At 45.0% G+C, this 17,041-nt stretch overlaps 2 protein-coding genes and 1 long non-coding RNA gene across 3 annotated transcripts in view; 2 read left to right on the top strand and 1 right to left on the bottom strand.

The window, feature by feature from the left end:
- LOC147645967 (maestro heat-like repeat-containing protein family member 7) overlaps nucleotides 1-17,041 on the top strand; it is a 262,646-nt gene that overhangs the window by 59,998 nt on the left and 185,607 nt on the right. The gene's annotated exons all lie outside the window — the stretch shown is intronic.
- The window catches only part of LOC147645970 (maestro heat-like repeat-containing protein family member 7), a 277,303-nt gene that overhangs the window by 104,344 nt on the left and 155,918 nt on the right, over nucleotides 1-17,041 (bottom strand). The gene's annotated exons all lie outside the window — the stretch shown is intronic.
- On the top strand, nucleotides 14,718-15,228 carry LOC147645974 (uncharacterized). Its single transcript, XR_015282042.1, has 2 exons — nucleotides 14,718-14,878; nucleotides 14,990-15,228. It is a non-coding gene; the product is annotated as an uncharacterized LOC147645974 (long non-coding RNA).

Here is a 17,041-nt window from a genome sequence, read left to right as displayed (position 1 = left end):
ATGCACAAAAGAATTCAGAAGAGAGGTATGTAACTGCACAAAGACAAATAGTGTTTACCCCCTTGATAATGAGAGAAATTCTATAAATGAAACATAACAAATGTCATTGGGGTGCAGAGGCATTGGTAAAATGGATGAAACAAAAATTAATCTCGGTACGGATGCTAACAGTGGCGAAATCAGTAATGTCAAAATGTGAAATGCGCTTAAAAACAACTCAGTGGCTAGACACAGGCATAGCTAGGGAAGATTAGGATAGGAACAGAATCAGGATGACACTTGGCAAGAACCCTCTTGTAGAGTGAAATTTGGCTGGGCCCTAGAGTCTTTGCTTGGTCCTAGAGCAAACTATCAGAATAAAGAAATGTTTTACAAACCTACAGGTCAGGTAGAGAAATTGGCAAGAGTGATCTGGGAAAGATTTAAAGAACTAAATGTACAATTACAATTTATTACTCCTGAAAGAGCATGGAGTGTGTGGGTTTTTTAAGGGATGGATTGATCATTGCTGTGTCCACATCCCAAATGTGACTGCAGATGTAGAATATGACAGCAATCAGTTGCAACAAATAGAGCACAAAGCACAGGAAGAGCAAAAGGATTTGACTACAAGTTGGTTAGGCAAAATCTTCCAAGGGTTAGGATGGAATGTGAGTTCACGGATTAAATCTATCATTAAGAGTGTGATCATCTTACTAATTGTATTCTTAGCAATTTGGTTAATTCACAGCATCTTCAAGGGAGAAATACAGAAGAAAACATCCTGGAACCAGAAAATAATAAAGGCACTGACACAAGATCCACCCCCACCATCTTCTGGTTCTCCAGTTCCTGACAGCATCCAGGACAACGTTTACATCAATCAAGGATTCGAAGAACATCGAGTGTAAACTCAGAAACAAAGGACTGTGTCAAGTGAAAACATTTGCACTTACAGTGAAGTGAAAATGCTTTCAAAGGGAGGAATGATAGTAAAAGGTTCTAAAATCATAGAAAATTTGGGGACTCAGAAAGAAAATTAGGCTTGGAAAGCTCAAGATGAGTAGGCCCGGGGAAATGTTAGGCCTTGTGCTTGCTAAAGATCATGTGAAACTGCACCTGTGGAATCAATATATGATAAATGATAGAATTGTTAGATGTGATTAGATATAATTATTGTGTAAAGAACATGAGGAACAATGCTAGGGGGTTGAGAGGGGAACACGAGAAATCCATGCTTGGGTAAAAACAATGCATACAATAGAACAATGTAAGTTTAATAATTAATATCTAAGTTGTATAACGATAGAGTATAAAACACGTTCAACTCAAAAGCAAGATGGGTCAGATTTGGGTCTGTGTACCCCTGACACCCGGAGCTCTTCAATAAAGCACCTGCATATAATCATTGTGTGATGATGTGTGTTCCTGAATGCTAACATTTTCATCAGATTTTCCTGGAATTTTGTGGGATTTTGTGAAATTTTGTGGACATTTTTGGATATGTTATGGATGTTGCTAGAATTTGGTAGAATTTTGAGAAGTTATAGGGAATGTTGTGGGATTTTTCTGCAATTTTTTGAGGCTTTTCCAGAATTTTGTGGGATATTGAGGAGATTTTGTGGGATGTTTCTGGAATTTTGTGGGATTTTTGTGGGATTTGGAGGAGACTTGAAGCATTTTGAGGGATTTTTCTTGGATTTAGTGGGAAATGGTGGAGATTTAGTAAGCTTTTGCAGGAAGTTATTTTTCTTAGTGACCCAACGACCCAACACCTGTGTGCTGCACTACGGTATTTTCTATCCAATCACCTCCTACTACCCAAAAACCCCTAGGAGAAGAACATGAAGAAGAAAGAAGAAGGACAAGAGAAAAACCCTAAATCCTCCATCTTGTCTCTTGTTCTCTAAACTACTTTTTCACCCAGTGATTTAGAAAACTTTCTAATCTACACACTCACACTTTTCCTATCTAAGTTTAACATTTGTTTTCATGTATCACCATGAAAACATGCTCATGAATTTCATATTATATGAAATTCAGTGTTTCTTTGAATCCTAAAAGTAGGTATTAAAAACAAGGGGACACACTCAGACTCCAACATGTTATCTACCTTTGACTGATCCAAGGAGCTATTAATCATAATGCTGCCTTAATTAATAGGATTAGTCACCCAAGTCTCAGGCTAGATAGTGAAGACACAGGCAAGCAGCTTAGCAGAAGGTTTTCTAGGAACATAAAGAAGGAATCCAGGACATTGTCCTGTATTTTCCTTTAAAACAGCTCTGAGAAATCCCCAGGATACTCATGTTAGGAGAAAAGTCCTACATGATTTACATGACCCTGCTGAGCTTCCGAGATCAGGCGGGATCGGGCGCTCTCAGGGCGCTCTGGCCGTAGGCGCTGCTTCCCCTCTCAGGAGCGCTCACCTTCCTGCCGTGCCCCGCAGCCTCACCAACACAGCCCAGACACGCAGAGCACACAGCCCGGCCACCAGGGCTGCCTATGGCCACAGCGGACTCGGAGCCACAGCCAGCAGCACACAGGCCACACAAAGCACAAAACCCACACCAGGCCAGGCACACAAGGCACACAAAGCACACCAGCCACCTGTGCCCACAAGCTCCTGCCCCTCGCCAAGGCTGCCCAAGGAAAACAAGGCACCTGCCGGGACCTGTGCTACTGTTCAAAGTTATTAGTCTCTGCCATATAACAGGAATAGATGGTCCAAAATTAAATGGCCTCAATGTCACCAGGAGTTCTTCACACAGTGCAGGTGTGACATTTGAAAGCAGACAGACTACAGTCCTTTTTTTCTGTGTAACTTCTGGCTGCAAGTCTGTGGCCATAGGGAGATGCCACAATGTGTCATTTAAAAATCATCATTTTTAAAAGCCCAAACAACCAACCACAGCTTCATCTTTCTGGGAGGACTTTATCAGTTTATTCCATAACAGGAGCACAATCTAACCAAGAGAACACAGAACTGTCATTCCAAATACATGGGCTATGCCCCTTCCACTTGGGCTAAGGGGCTGGATTTCCATCAGTGACCACAAGCCAGGACTTTCAACAGTGTTTGCTGCCTTTTTCTCTAAGGCATCATTTGGGATATTTCATAAAATAATTAATGATAATGATAATTTATTTTGATAATGATAAATTATTAATAATAATTTAATTTGCCTTTAATTAAATGCAAAAAAATGCTACCTTTTCAAATACTTTGTAAGGAACTGAAAAGACAAACTTTCCACAGCCAAACAAAAATAGTGTGTATGTCTCTAGATGCATATCTGGAGGTGGAAAAAGACAAGAGGATAGAAGGTAAGAAAAAATAGGATTTTTTTCTTAATAGGATTTTTCTTAAAATAGGATTTTTTCGTCTGGGATTGGGGGGAGGAGAGGAGGGAGGGGCAGGAATGGGACAGTGCTCCAGGGTCTGTGGCAAACAGTAAAGAAAAATATTGAGAGGTGTCAGAGAAGTAGAGGTGTCAGAAAATTAAAGGTGTCTCCAATAACATAACTATTTGAATTTTAAGATGGAGTGTCTGTAGGCAGCTAAGTAGGGAGATGACAAGGATGGGAGTGTGAAAGAGTTAAGGATCAAAGGAATTGCTCGGGATGGATCTATCTGTGAATAGCACTAACACAAGTTTGCTGCCATTTTAAGCACCAAGTGCTCCACTCAGCCATACTTTGAGATCAAGTTCCTGTAAAAGTATATATTTAAGTTACGTATGAGGGCATTTCTTCACACAGGAACAATTTGAGCTATTCCTGCAAAGGCAGGCAGCTCAATATTTGAGATATAGAGTGGTTCTGCAAGGAGATCTGTTTTCTTAGACTGATGGACTTGGAATACAAATATGAGTCTGATGTTTCTTGTGACAACCATGTCTGGAAGTTTACAGTAACCCTGAGGTGATGGCCCTGCTTCAAATTCATGCATTATGTCAATGAAGAACTGTGCACGGACTGGAAAAGCTGTTTAGCCGTATTTTCCCAGGAGACTGAGCTGTGTGAAATCATCTAAGATGAGTGTTTCATGGGGCTTTCCATTTCTGTTCCTGTTGGGAAGGCAGATTGCCTCAGTGAGCTGAGCAGTGAATCATGAAGGTCACACAACCAAAAAAAAGTGGAAAAAACTATTTCAGTTGGAAGAGTCCTACACCAGTCATAGAATGACAGAATCATAGAATGGCTTGGGTTGGAAGGGACTTTGAAGATCATCTAGTTCCAATCACGCTGCCACGGGCAGGGACACCTTCCTCTAGAGCAGGTTACTCCAAGCCTTGTCCAGCCTGCTCTTGAACACTTTCAGGCACGGAGCACCCACGGCTTCTCTGGGCAATCTGTTCCAGTGCCTCACCAGCCTCACCCTAAAGAATTTCTAACATTTCATCTAAATGTATTTTCTTTTGGTTTCAAGCCATTTCCCCTTATCCTATCACTACATGTCCTTTAAAAGTCTCTCCAGCTTTCTTGGAGCCCCCCTTTAAGGTGCTTTAAGGTTGCCCCAGAGCCTTCTGTTCTCCAGGCTGAACAAACCAAACTCTCTCAGCTTGTCATTGTAGGAGAGGTATTCCAGCCCTCTGATCCTATCCATGGTCTCCAGCAGTCCCATGGCCTCCTTCAGCTGCTTGAATCAATTCAGGGCTGAGCAAAATGTTAAGAATGTTATTCAGCTCATTGTCCAAGTACCTCTCAAACAGACAGGCTTGGAACCATCAATCATCTCTTTCGGAAGCCTGTTAGGAAGTGTTTGACCCATGTCTATTGATAAAAATGCTTGCTAAACCTCATCTAGCTCAGTTTGGAACCATTCCCATCTGTCTTATCACTGGATACCGGGGAGAAGAGATCAGCACCTTGCCTTCCTCAGGTGTTTGGAGAGAGCAAAGAGTTTAGTGCTCAGCCTCATTTCCCCCAGCTGCCAGCACTGCTGGGTAATTCCCCCTTTTGACCAATTAATGATGCTGTGTTTCATTTGCCCCAGCATGACGTTCCCTGGGGGCACACTGCTGACTCCTCTTTAGCCAACACCCCCAGATCCTTTTCTGTAGGGCTGCTCTCCCCCCACTTCTGTCCAAACCTATACTTGTGTCCAGCTTGACTTTTTTCTTAGTGTTGACCTCTACAATTCTGCATCACCAGCAGACTCTGCTGATTATGTCCTCACATGCTTCTGCTAAATTTATTTGGCCCATCTCAGCTTTTATCCGTGTATCTACTTGTCCAAATCAGAGGATACATATGAAAATATTTCCCAGCCTTGTTTGTGCATTTCTCACGGTCAAGTACATCCATTGCTTTGAATTGAAGAAGTATTTCAATAGGTGAATGAAAACTATCAGCAATATACAAGGCAAGGTAGAAATGCAAATTAGAGGGAGAAGTTGGTTTTAAAGACACAAGCGATTAGGGCCAGTCACATCGGTTAGTTTTGATTGCAAGGCCACAACTTAGACCTAGTGCTTGGGATTTTCCACAGAAGCATTCAGTCTGGCTTTGATGACATTGAGTTATGAGGCATCTACTCTTTTCTTCATGTTTTGATTTACTGGCCATTCACTCCACATTAAAAAAAAAAAAATAAAAAAATAAAAAGTTTGATAAGTATTTTCTCCTGAATTTTTGCATCTTTTGTACCCATAGTATTGTTTGCTGCTAGATGAAAGAGTTATTTCATATCCTGTACTTTTACCTTGAGAAGGCAGTTAGAAACTATGATCAAATAACCCCTCAGTCCTCTTTTGGATAAGTACATTGATCTCTAAAAGATCTATTTAAAGAGTAAAACTGGTTGTCGTGGTTTTAAACCACTAACTAAGAAAATTATTTACTTCTTGCTGTGAGATATGGATTAGAATAAGAGTAAAACAGGCATACAACTTAAAAGGGAAAAAAAAGAAAGTTTATTGACAAACTACAATAATAAGAACACCAGAATAAACTTCCAGAAAAACCTTTCTATCTCTTATCTACCCACTATTCCCTTGTTCACATGACAACAGAGACAAAAACTCTGGAACTCTGATGGTTAAAACAGTCCCAATTCTTGCTAGTCTTTTTACTAATCTTTATAGAGAACCAGAAGTTTCTTCCTGTTAATTTATGGAGTTTCTCACAAGAAAACTATTTTTGTTATAGTTTTCTATTGCCCTAATGTTAGCTGTCCAGAGATGCTATTATTAGAGTTCACTCCTCCCATTCTCACATCACTCTGAGGTGTGTATGGGCCATGCGTCTAGAGATAGCATTTTTAAGGATAAGTTATTCAAAGGCAAAAAAAGAAAAAAAAGTCTTCTTCATCTGTTTCTGTGAGCTTCACCAGAAAACAGTTTTCTCATGGCCTCTCAGGGCTTCAAATCTCTCAACAGTTTTCTCATGGCCTCTCAAGGCTTTTAATCTCTCAGTACTTCACTATACTATAATTACTCTTTACTCAAATTTACACTTTGAACACTATTCCTCTCTAGATCCTATATCATGAATTAAAGGAGTTCTTTTCAGGACTTCATTGTTCATCTCTATAGTTTTAACAGGGAGATATTTCAGCTTAATTAAAGCATCTTCTTAATTCTCTACCTTCTTTGAAGCTCCTTTTCTTTCCTGTCACTGGTAGTTTATAAAGTCTCTTTTCATGTTGATCTCTCTCTCTCTCTCTCTCTCTGGATAAAAAGATTAATCCGCAAGTCTCATCTGGGTAATGAAAGAGTTAACATCTTGCCCAGGCTTTTGTAGATGGTTTAGAGATCTCTGCCGAACAGGAGCTGGAGCCGTCTGCGATGGGAAGTTCTTCATGGCTGCTCTGGAGCGTGTAGTCTCTGCTCTAACCTGCTGCAAGTCCAGGGCTTCCCTCTTTTTTCACTGGGCAGTTTCTAGTGAATGTAGTTACAGCAAAACCTGCAGCCGAGCCAGAGATCGGGCCCGGCTCGGCCCAGGCCTGAAGAAAACCTTCCCCAGGCCCCCCCATCTCCCGGCCGGGAGACGGGGCAGGCCCGGCCCCATCCCCGCCCGGCCGCATGGCCTGGGCAGGGACGGGAGGCCTGGAGCTCTGCCACTCTTCACAGCCAAAAAACAAAGAGAACTCAGAGAGCTCTGCTTTTACACTTTAAGGTAGGGTTCACAAGTTGATCCCACTTTTCAATGGCCTAAACTGCTGTCAATTCTCAGCAATAACCGATAATTGGTCAGGAGAAAAGACTCCAAGCACTTCCCAGCAACTCCAACTCCCTTAAAGGTAAAGTAACTCCATGACACTGGTGGGGGAGAGGGCAATGATCATTTTACTTGCATGCTCCTGTAATTACTGATGCCATGGGAAAGATATTTATTACAACAATATGTCTGGAACTGTACAACATACAGAGAAATGTGTGCTCTCCAAATTTACTTGGATTATCTCAAGGTTTTTCCTAAGACTGCATTTATCTTGCATTGCCTTGACTGTCAATGCATCATTGCTTTTATGTTCTTAGAGGAGCAAGAATGAAGACACTCTGAAATGGTATTAGAATTCCAACCGGGTTTTCTTCCAGTGCTGTTCAGCATAAGTAATTGAAACCCAATATTGTATTTTTATATACTCTGGAGCATTTCTTCCAAGGAGCAAATTTCTACTCACTTACTGTTGTGTAGGTTATAAATGACATTGTGCATTTCTTCGGATCCATTCTTTTAGCCTGGGATTAAGATTTTCTGAGGTGGAACAAGCCCTTTGGAGTTGGGATTGAGCCCTTTTGGGGTCAAATGGAGCTGTTTTGCGTGGGATTGAGTTGTTCTGAGGTGACAGATGGATCCCTCCTGGCTTTTGGAGTGCAAAGAGATGGAGATGAGAAGCAAACTGTGGCCAAAGGAGAAGGATAAGCAGCCAGGTGTATTGCCAAGGTGGATCCCAGGAATGTGCCCAAGGTGGCTCCTCCAGTGGGGGATGGAGCTGCAGCAGCGCACGAAGCTCTTCCCGCACTCGGGGCACTCGCAGGGCTTCCCTTCCGTTGGTGTCGGGTCAAGTGAGAGCTCTGTGAGAAGCTCTTCCCACACTGGGAACACTCGTGGGGCCTCTCCCCGCTGTGGATGCGCCGCTGCTTGACCAGGTTGCTGTTGTGCTTGAAGCCCTTCCCGCAGTCGGGGCAGCGGAAAGGCCTCTCATCCCTGTGAATCCGATAGTGCCGGAAGAGAATGGATCTGTTGGGAAACCTCTTCCCACACTGAGAACACTCGGAGATCCCTGTTCTGCTCTGGGAGCGCTCCTGGTGTTGATCCCAGTCCCTGTGCTGGCCTCACTCTCAGTCTCGGAGCAGTCCCGGGGCACTCCCGGAGCCGATTCCAGTCCCGGTGTCGATCTCAATGGCGCAGCGGTGCCGGTCCCGGTCTCAGTCCCGGTCCTGGAGCGGTGCCGCTCTCGGTGCCGGTGCCGGATTCAGTCCCAGTCTCAGGCCCGCTCTAGGCCTCAGTCTCGGTCTCGGTCTCCATCTGGGTCTCGCTCCCAGTCCCGGTGCCGCTCGAACCGAGCCCTTTTCGGGTGATTTCAGGTCCCTTTTGGGCGTTTCAGGCCACTTTGGCTGATGTTGGGGCCCTTTGGGTGATTTGAGGCAAAACCAGCGACTTTCAGGGTGGACCTTGCACCCATTTGGGAGATCCCAGGGTGATTTTAGGCCATTTGGAGTGGGTTTGACACCGCTTTGGGCATTTTTATGCCCTGGTGGTTGCACTTTGGACCCCTTGGGATGATTTTAACCTCATGTTGTGGTTTTAAACCAGTAACTAAAAAAATTACTTATTTCTTGTTGTGAGATATGGATTAGAACAAGAGCAAAACAGGCTTAAAACTTAAAGGGAATAAAGACAGTTTATTAACAAACTACAAGAATAAGAATACCAGAATAAACTTTCAGAAAACTCCTTTATCTTCTACATCTTAACTATTTCTCTGTACACATGACAACATAGAGACAAATAACTTTAGGACTTTGGTGGTTAAAAACAGTCTTAATTTTTGCTACAGTCTTTTCATCAGTCTTTGTAGAGAAACAGAAGTCTTTCTCTGTTAGCTTACGGAGTTTCTCACTAGAAAACTATTTTTCATCATAGTTTTCTATTTCTCTAGTGCCAGCTGCTCGGAAATCTGTCATTAGATCTTCTCCTCCCATTTCACATCTCTGAGGTGTGTATGGGTCACAGAGTTTAGGAATCTTATTTTTAAGGATAAGTTATTCAAAGGCAGAAGTCTTCTTCATCTGTCTCTGTGAGCTTTCCTGGAAAACAGTTTTCTCTTTGCCCCCAAAGCTTCCAAATCTTCACTCAACTCAATTCCAGCAACTCACAGTATCACAAGTACTCTCTCTCTTTTGCTCAAAAGTTACACTTTGAATATCTTATCCCTCCCAATACTCTTATCATGAATTAAAGGAGTCTTTTTATACTATTATTGTCCATCTCCATAGCTTTAACAGAAAGATATTTCAGCTGTAAAGCATCTCCTTATTCTCTCTTTCTTATTTAAACTTAACTCTTTTCTTCACTGTTTTTGGTGGTTCTATGATGTCTCTTTTATGTTGATTGTTTCTCTCTCTGTCTTTCTGAGAAAAGGAGTAATCTGTATGTCCATCCAGGTAGTAAAAGAATTAAAAGCTTTAGGAAAACTGCAAGAGTTCATGGTGTTAAGTTTCAGTCTAGCAGCAAAAACTGAAAACCAAGCTCGGCTGACCAGCGCTGCTTCTCTTCCCCTTCTCACCCTCCACCCCGCGGCCTTGTCGGCCTGGAGAGGGAGGGAGGAGGCCGAGACACAGTCCTGCTACCTTGTCAGAAGCTGGAAACTAAAGAGGGCAAGAGAATTCTGTCTGTACTTCTTAAGGGGGTGTTTACAAGTTGAATTCACTTTTTAATGGTCAGATCTGCTGTCAATTCTTAGAAATGACTGATAATTGGTCAGGAGGAAAAACTCCCATCAGCCACCAGCAGCTTCAACTTCTCTTCTTTCTAAGCTGTCTTAAAGGTAAAGCTACTCCATGACAAATAATCACACAAAATTCCTTAAATCTTCTCAAAACCTTACCAAATTCCAAGAAATATCCCACAAAATGTCCTCCAATTTCCACAAAATTCCAGAAAAATCCCTCAAAATTCTTGAAAAGCCCCAAAAAATCCAGAAACACCCCGCAAAATTATTTAAATGCCCCACAAAATTCAAGAAAAATCCCACAAAATCTCCACAAAATCTCCACAAAATCTAAGAAAAATCCCTCAAAATCCTTCAAGTCTTTTCAAAATCCTACAAAATTGCAGAAAATTCCACAGCATTCCAAGAAATTCCCACAAAATTCCAGAAACATCCCACAAAATTGCAGAAACATCCCACAAAATTCCAGAAAAATCCACAAAATTAGAGAAATCTTCTCAAAACCCTACCAAATTCCAGAAACATTTCACAAAATCTCCTCCAATTTCCACCAAATTCCAGAAATATCCCACAAAATTCTTCAAGTCTCCTCCAAATCCCACAAAATCCCACAAAATTCCACAAAATCTACAAAATTCCAGAAAAATCCCACAAAATTCCAGTAAAATCTGATGAAATTGTTGGCATTCAGGAACACACATCATCACAGAATGATTATATGCAGGTGCTTTATTAAGGGATCTGGGTGTCAGGGGTACACAGACCCAAATCTGACCCTTCTTGGTTTTTTGAGCTGAACATGTTTTATACTCTCTTGTTGTATAATTTACATATCAATTATTAAACTTCCCTTCTTACCCTCATTACCTAACCCAAATTGCCAATTTACACCAAAATGCACCTCAGTGCTGCTGCTGGTGTCTGGTCATGTGTCCCCGATGCACAAAACAGCCCCACCAGCAAACAACACCTCATCCCCAGTACCCGTTCCTCACTTATAGTTATTTTGTTTTAGAAAGAGGGGGAAGACAGGAGAGGAAGGGGAAAAAGAAAATATTCCCCCCCCCCAAAAAAAGGTCAGAGCTAATCTTTCATGCTTTGTTATAGAAAATGGAGAGCAAAACCATCCTTGAGTTCCTGATGTTCCTGACCATCTGGATGCTCCTGAAAACATCAGCTGTGGATGCCTGGCTAGTAGCACAGCCCCAGGAGAACGTGTGGATCACCCTGGCAAAGACTCTCAAACAAGAGTACATGTGCTTGTCCATGGGCAGCGCCACCAACCCTCTGTCACCCTGCCTGCCCCAGCGAAGGCATCCACGCCCGCATCCAGAGACTCCAACACGCGCTCCAGGAACTCCAGACTGAAAAGGAGCCCCAGTGGTCTGAAGACCTTTTTGGGAGCTGGGGACTCAAAGGATGGGTTGCCTCCCTCCTCAAAAACAGTTTTTGGGTTTTCCTAATCATTATTATTTTCCTATGTATGTTTTCCTGTTTTAAGAAGTTATTAGCCAAATCTCTGGGAGATGCCTTTTTAAGAAGTAAAGAAGGGGGAGTTGTGGGGGCCAGGAAATCAGCTAATTCAGAGATCCTGGCCCTCCCTTGGAGGCAAGGCACTTTTCTCTGAGACAGAAGTATCACTGCCAGCAATCTTTGAGTTAGTTCTGTTAAACTGTTACACTCCATTGCTGTTCTCCCCTGCCATCCCACCCCATACCTGTATCCCAGTTTCCCCCGCCCCTCTCCTCCCCTATAAATCCCCCAGTTTTTCCCCTGTTCCAGAGAGCTGCTGTCACTGGCTCCCTTCGCCGAGGGCCCGGCTGTAATAAAGGCCAGTTCTCTGCGGAACGCCACACAGCGCTCTGCTCTCTCCCTCCGTGTCGCCTGCACGCTGCCGCCGAGCTGAGCTGAGCTGAAATCACTCGCCGGGCAGAGGACGTGTCTGTGCCCCGGGCAGCCCAACCGCGGAACGCTTCCCCGGGAGTCGCGGCACCCCTGACACCTCCACCGCCGCGACAACCTATGAGAAAGCACAGCTGGGTTCTGCTCAGGGCATTTCAAACTCCCTGGGGTGTTTGGGACTTGCCCTTGCAAAGGCAGCATCTCAGGAAAACTCACAGTTTCTCTCCATGGACTCCCAGGATGTGTTGGCTTGGAAGGGACCTTAAAGCTCCTCTTGTTCCAGCTCTCAGCACACTCAGGACACCTTCCCCTAGACCAGCTTGCTCCAAGCCCCATCCAACCTGGCCTTGAACCCTTCCAAGGGTGAGACAATCACAGCTTCTCTGCAACCTGTTCTGTTCCTCCCAGATCTAAAATCATACCAAACTTAGCAGCCTCAGAGATGGATTTCTATCAAATAGCTACATTTTTCTAGGAAAGAAATATGGCAATACTTGTTTGCATCTGACTTTGCAAAATCAACACGAGCTCTTCAGAAAGGGCTGCCACCCACCTTTCTTATTTTTCCCCATTTGGTGGAACATTTTTATTCTGTTGTTGTTTGAAGCAGTATTTTAATGTATCTGGCTGAGGCTGCTTAAAATAGTTCAGCGAGACACCAGGGTGTGAGGGGTGGAAACCTGAGCTCTTACACATCCAGTATTTCTGTTGTTGGATGTCTTCAATCCCACCTCTCTGCTGGGATGAAATAGGTGCTACTCATCCAATTTCTAAAGGATCATGCATCAGGCTGACACTATTTGAAGACTTCAAAGTGAAAAAGCCAATTGAAACCAACCTCTGCTCCTTTCCATTTTCTCTGCTCCACAGTTTAGGACAGAAGACAGGAGAAAGATTGTTTTGGGAACAATGTTTTCAGGACTCTAAAAAGAATATCAAAACCGCTCTGCCATACTCTCAGCTGCTGCAGCCCCAAAAAGCACTGGCTGTCTTTGCTCACAGAGTCACAGTTGTGCTGGCATTTCTACCACACCACAGGACAGTGATTTTTTTCTTTTTCTCCTGGAAATACCTACAGCACTTCTGGGTAGCAAGGCAAACATGAGCCTCCTTTAGTGGCCCTTGAAATTGGACATGTGAAATGAGGTACACAAAGCCACAGGCCAGCTGAACCTGGCATCTCTGAATGGGTCTTCACATTCTCCCCAGAAAGATGAATGGCAATCACTATTTTGGCAGGGAAACTGCATCAGCTGGCAATTTGGTGCAGAAAATGTGCTTTCTGCTCCTCTCACAGCCAAAACTCCTACCCATTTCTTGGAAGTCTTTCTTAGATAAGGACCATGTTCAGCTGAGTGGCAGTGAAGCCAAATGGCAATCCTGGAATCAATTGTCCTGTACACAATCTCCTCCATCCACGTGGAAGTTTACTCACGGGCACACAGGAGGAAGGAAGGAACCCAAATGCATCATTGGACATAAAGTCAGACGTGTTGAGGGATGAAGCAATCTTGCAGAGATATGGAAAGCTGCCCTGAAAACCCAGTTCAGGGAGAGCCTGAGCTATTTTGTGCTTCTAGGCCTGAAGATGCTCAGGATCTTTCCCAGACGCTCAGCAGGCTGTAGGATTGTGCCTGAATCTGGCTCTGGAAATGCCAGTGCCTCAACTGAGAGCTGTGGCAATGATTTCCATTGCATGGAGAGGGGCCACAGTCCTGCAAGAGTCTTTCAGCAGAGCAAACAGCAGCCTGGAGGGTGGGCAATGCTGCATCTGTACCACTGCATGCTCATCCTTCACCACAATGCAGAGCTGCCCCCAAAGCTGCCATGGATCACTTTTTCGATTTCTCCTGTTGGATATATTTTGGAGAAGTTGTTCAAGGTGGCTTTAGGTGGTGATCCCGTAGGAAGCAGCCATGTGCCTGCTGTGATATCCTTACAACCAATCCTAACTTCTCATTTACTTTGGTTTGCTTTGGGGTTTTTAATCGATTTGTTTGATTGGTTTCTTTGGGTTTGTTTGTTTGTGTTTTTGTCTGCTTTGGTTGGAGTTTTTTTCCTTTTAGAAATGACTGGTGAATTTGGCACAGCCAAACTCCAGAAAATGTAAACCAGGCTTGACTTTCCAGAAATTGCTTTTGGCTGGCTTTAGCTGCATTCCCCAGGATCACGATCACCAGTAGATATTTGCAGGTTTTGCCCTGCATCATCAGCTTGCCTAGACTTTGCTCAGTGTTTCACCAATGGAGAAGACAATGGATATTTTGCCAAACCTCCTTTCAAACAACAAAACTCGGGGCAGCACGACAGAAAAGAAGAAAAGAAAATCTTCCCCAGTTAGAACAAAGACAGAGTCCCACCATTTTCCCCTCCACTTTCATTTCTTTTCTCCATTTAGAGGCAAACCTTCCATCTCCAAAAGCTTCCATCTCTCACTTCCTGATGCCGTTTGCCACCCTTTAGCCTCGACCCCCACGGATCTGAGTGCTGTCCATGTGGGGCTGGGGATGCTCAGCCTGGAAAGAGAAGGGGCTGGGGAGGCCTCCCTGCAGCTCTAGGAAAGATGGGCACAGAGAGGAGAAGGCTTTCAACTGCAGGAGTGAGATTGAAGTTGGATCTAATGCAGCTGCTCTTTTCCACTCAGGCTGCTGGGCCACTGGCCCAGGCTGGGCACAGAGGCTGGGGATGCTCCATCCTTGGCAACATCCAAGGCCAGCTGGGAGCAGGGCTCTGAGCAGCCTGTTCTGGGGGAAGATTGCTCAGCTTGGAACAAGATGGTCTTTAGGGTCCCTTCCAAGCCCAAGCACCCAGGGATTCCATCATTCTAGCATCTCCCTTGTCCACTTCAGCCTGGGCCTGGGCTCCTGGCACTGATGTCACAGTGCACGCTCCAGCTAGAACTTCCAGCATCCAGCAACGGCCACAACACAACCCTTGGCTCCTTGTGTCAGCACGCTCTTCACCCTGCTCCAGGCCTACCCCTGTCACCTTGCTGTCACCTGCTCCCTCATACCCCCAGCAGTCCCCAAAGCTCCCCGTTGAGTGCATTTTGCTCTCCATCCCTGCAGGATGTCTGCATTTGCTCCAAAGAAGGTATGGTACTATTCCACGGAGGTGGACACCCCGCAGCTGCCTGGCTGGGCTGGAGCTCTGTGGGACAGTGTGGGAAAGGGACCCCACTGGGAGATTTTGCTACCTCTGCAGGCTGCCACAGACACAGAGGAGGAGATGGAGATGGATGTGAAAGAGATGGAGGAAGAGATGGAAGTGGATACACAGATTGATACAGAAGAGGACATGGAAGTGGATGGACAGGAGACGGGAGAGGAAGAAATGGAGGTGGACATGGAAGAGCACATTGAGGAGATGGAGATTGATATGGAAGACGAGGAGGAGGACATGGTGTTGGGATGAAGAGCAATGCCAGCAGCAGAACAGGCAGGTGCTCCCCACAAGCAGAGTGGGTCCTCTGCTGCCAGGCTGGGGCTGGGCTGGGCACTCCCTGCTCAGGGACACGCTAGCCCATGCACTGGATTCTGCTGGCCATCCCTGGCCTGGCCTGGGCTTGCTTTGGGCCACACAAGCCCTGTTCCAGTGCCTGGGCCACAGCCCCCAGCCCCAGCCAGCCTCACTTCTGGCAGCAGAGTCCCACTGTGCCAGTGTCCCAGCCTGGCAGCACAGGGAACACCCCTCCATGCCTGACTGCACTGACCGTGCTACTTGTTTTTCTTCCAGGACTGAGGCACATCCCGGACACAGATGCCACCCTGCTGTATATACGTTTTACAGTTGTTGTGTTCTGATAGATGTTTTAGAGTTTGCTGTAGTGTTCTGTAAATACGTTTCATGTAGTTTTGTTAGATATGTTCTTAGGTAAATAGGTTCTATAGTTTGTTGTTGTTGTTACCAATATTCTTACAATGTAAATATGTTGTGTAGTTCATTCTTGTTCCTTTTCTTCCACCAATAAACATTCTTTGTTTTTCACACCCCAGTTCTCTTTGCATTTGCCTCGGGCACATTTGCAAAGTTGTGCTTTCCACTCGCTCCAGGTTCCCAGGGCTGGATGTCCCTGCGGGAGCTGGCACAGCCACCCCAGGAGTGGGCTCCCTGTGCACAGGGGGTCCCACTGACAGAGCTCACCCTCTCCTTGCAGTTTCTCTGCACACACTTGGTAGCTGGAGGGGCAAATCCCAGTGGGCCCTGTCCCATGGCATCCCACATGGGAGCAGGGCTCAGCCTCATCCATGGCTCTTCCCTGGCTAGCCCCAGGGCTAAGGAGGCTGCACTGGGCTGCGGGCAGCCTGCTTCCTGGGCACCCTGAGTGGCTGGAGCCAGCCTGGAGGGAGCCTCAGCACAGGGGCCTCTGGCCCACATGCACCAAGATTTCCTTTGGAAACCCCCTCTCTCACCACACTCTGCTACAAGCAAAACATCAATCGTTCCTCCTAGTTAAAGGGGAGACCTTAATCGGCACAAATTTGTCCCTTGGACTTTCTAGCCCAGCAAATGTCAGCACTTGTAATCCCTGTTCTGCACTCCCTGCTCGGGCACTGTAATAAAGAATTGGATGAATAAAAATTCGAAAGAAAAGGTTTAAATAAAGTATATGTGATTGTAAATGATGAAAATATGGAATGAGAAATCCTCCTCCAAGTCGAGGCAGGATTTCTCTTCCAAAGCAACAGATTGCAGCCAAGCACCCAGATAACAATCGCAAGCAGGCACATCAGCCCCGAAAGAATGGGCAGGACACGGGCCATCAAACGAACAAAAGAACGGGCCCGGACGAGATATCGCCGAGCCCGAGCATCTCCGCCCTGACCACCTGTGCTGGAGAAATGGAGAAACTAGACAAAGGAAGAGGAGCCAGCCGAGATAGCCATCGGCTCCAGGATGGGTGCCACCACTCCACCCTAATGGCCCGGACCAAAATGATATCAAAAAGACATCCTGGACCTCTTTACATATGAGGAGCCTCTGCCCAACGTCTATTGACTCTATTCTCCAGTGCCAGGAAATCTATTCTTCGAACAATCAAGAACCTCTTAGCAAAGGGTGCCTGCTTGGAATTTGGCCTCGGGACACAAACTTCCTATAAAAACCCAGGCCAAAGGACTCTCAGGCGTGGATTTGGGAGCATCTATACCTTGCGTATAGACCCTGTCCACCCAGCGCTGCGCTGCTTATTTTATTGTGGTTTTTTCTCTTTGTTCGAATTTATTATTGTTTGATAATAAATTTTCTCTTTTATAT

This window comes from Cyanistes caeruleus, unplaced genomic scaffold, assembly GCF_971803275.1.
Source record: "Cyanistes caeruleus unplaced genomic scaffold, bCyaCae1.hap1.1 HAP1_SCAFFOLD_140, whole genome shotgun sequence".
Classification (NCBI taxonomy): domain Eukaryota; kingdom Metazoa; phylum Chordata; class Aves; order Passeriformes; family Paridae; genus Cyanistes; species Cyanistes caeruleus.
The sequence above is the reverse complement of the archived record's forward strand: the minus strand, read 5'-3'. Positions and strand labels throughout refer to the sequence as shown.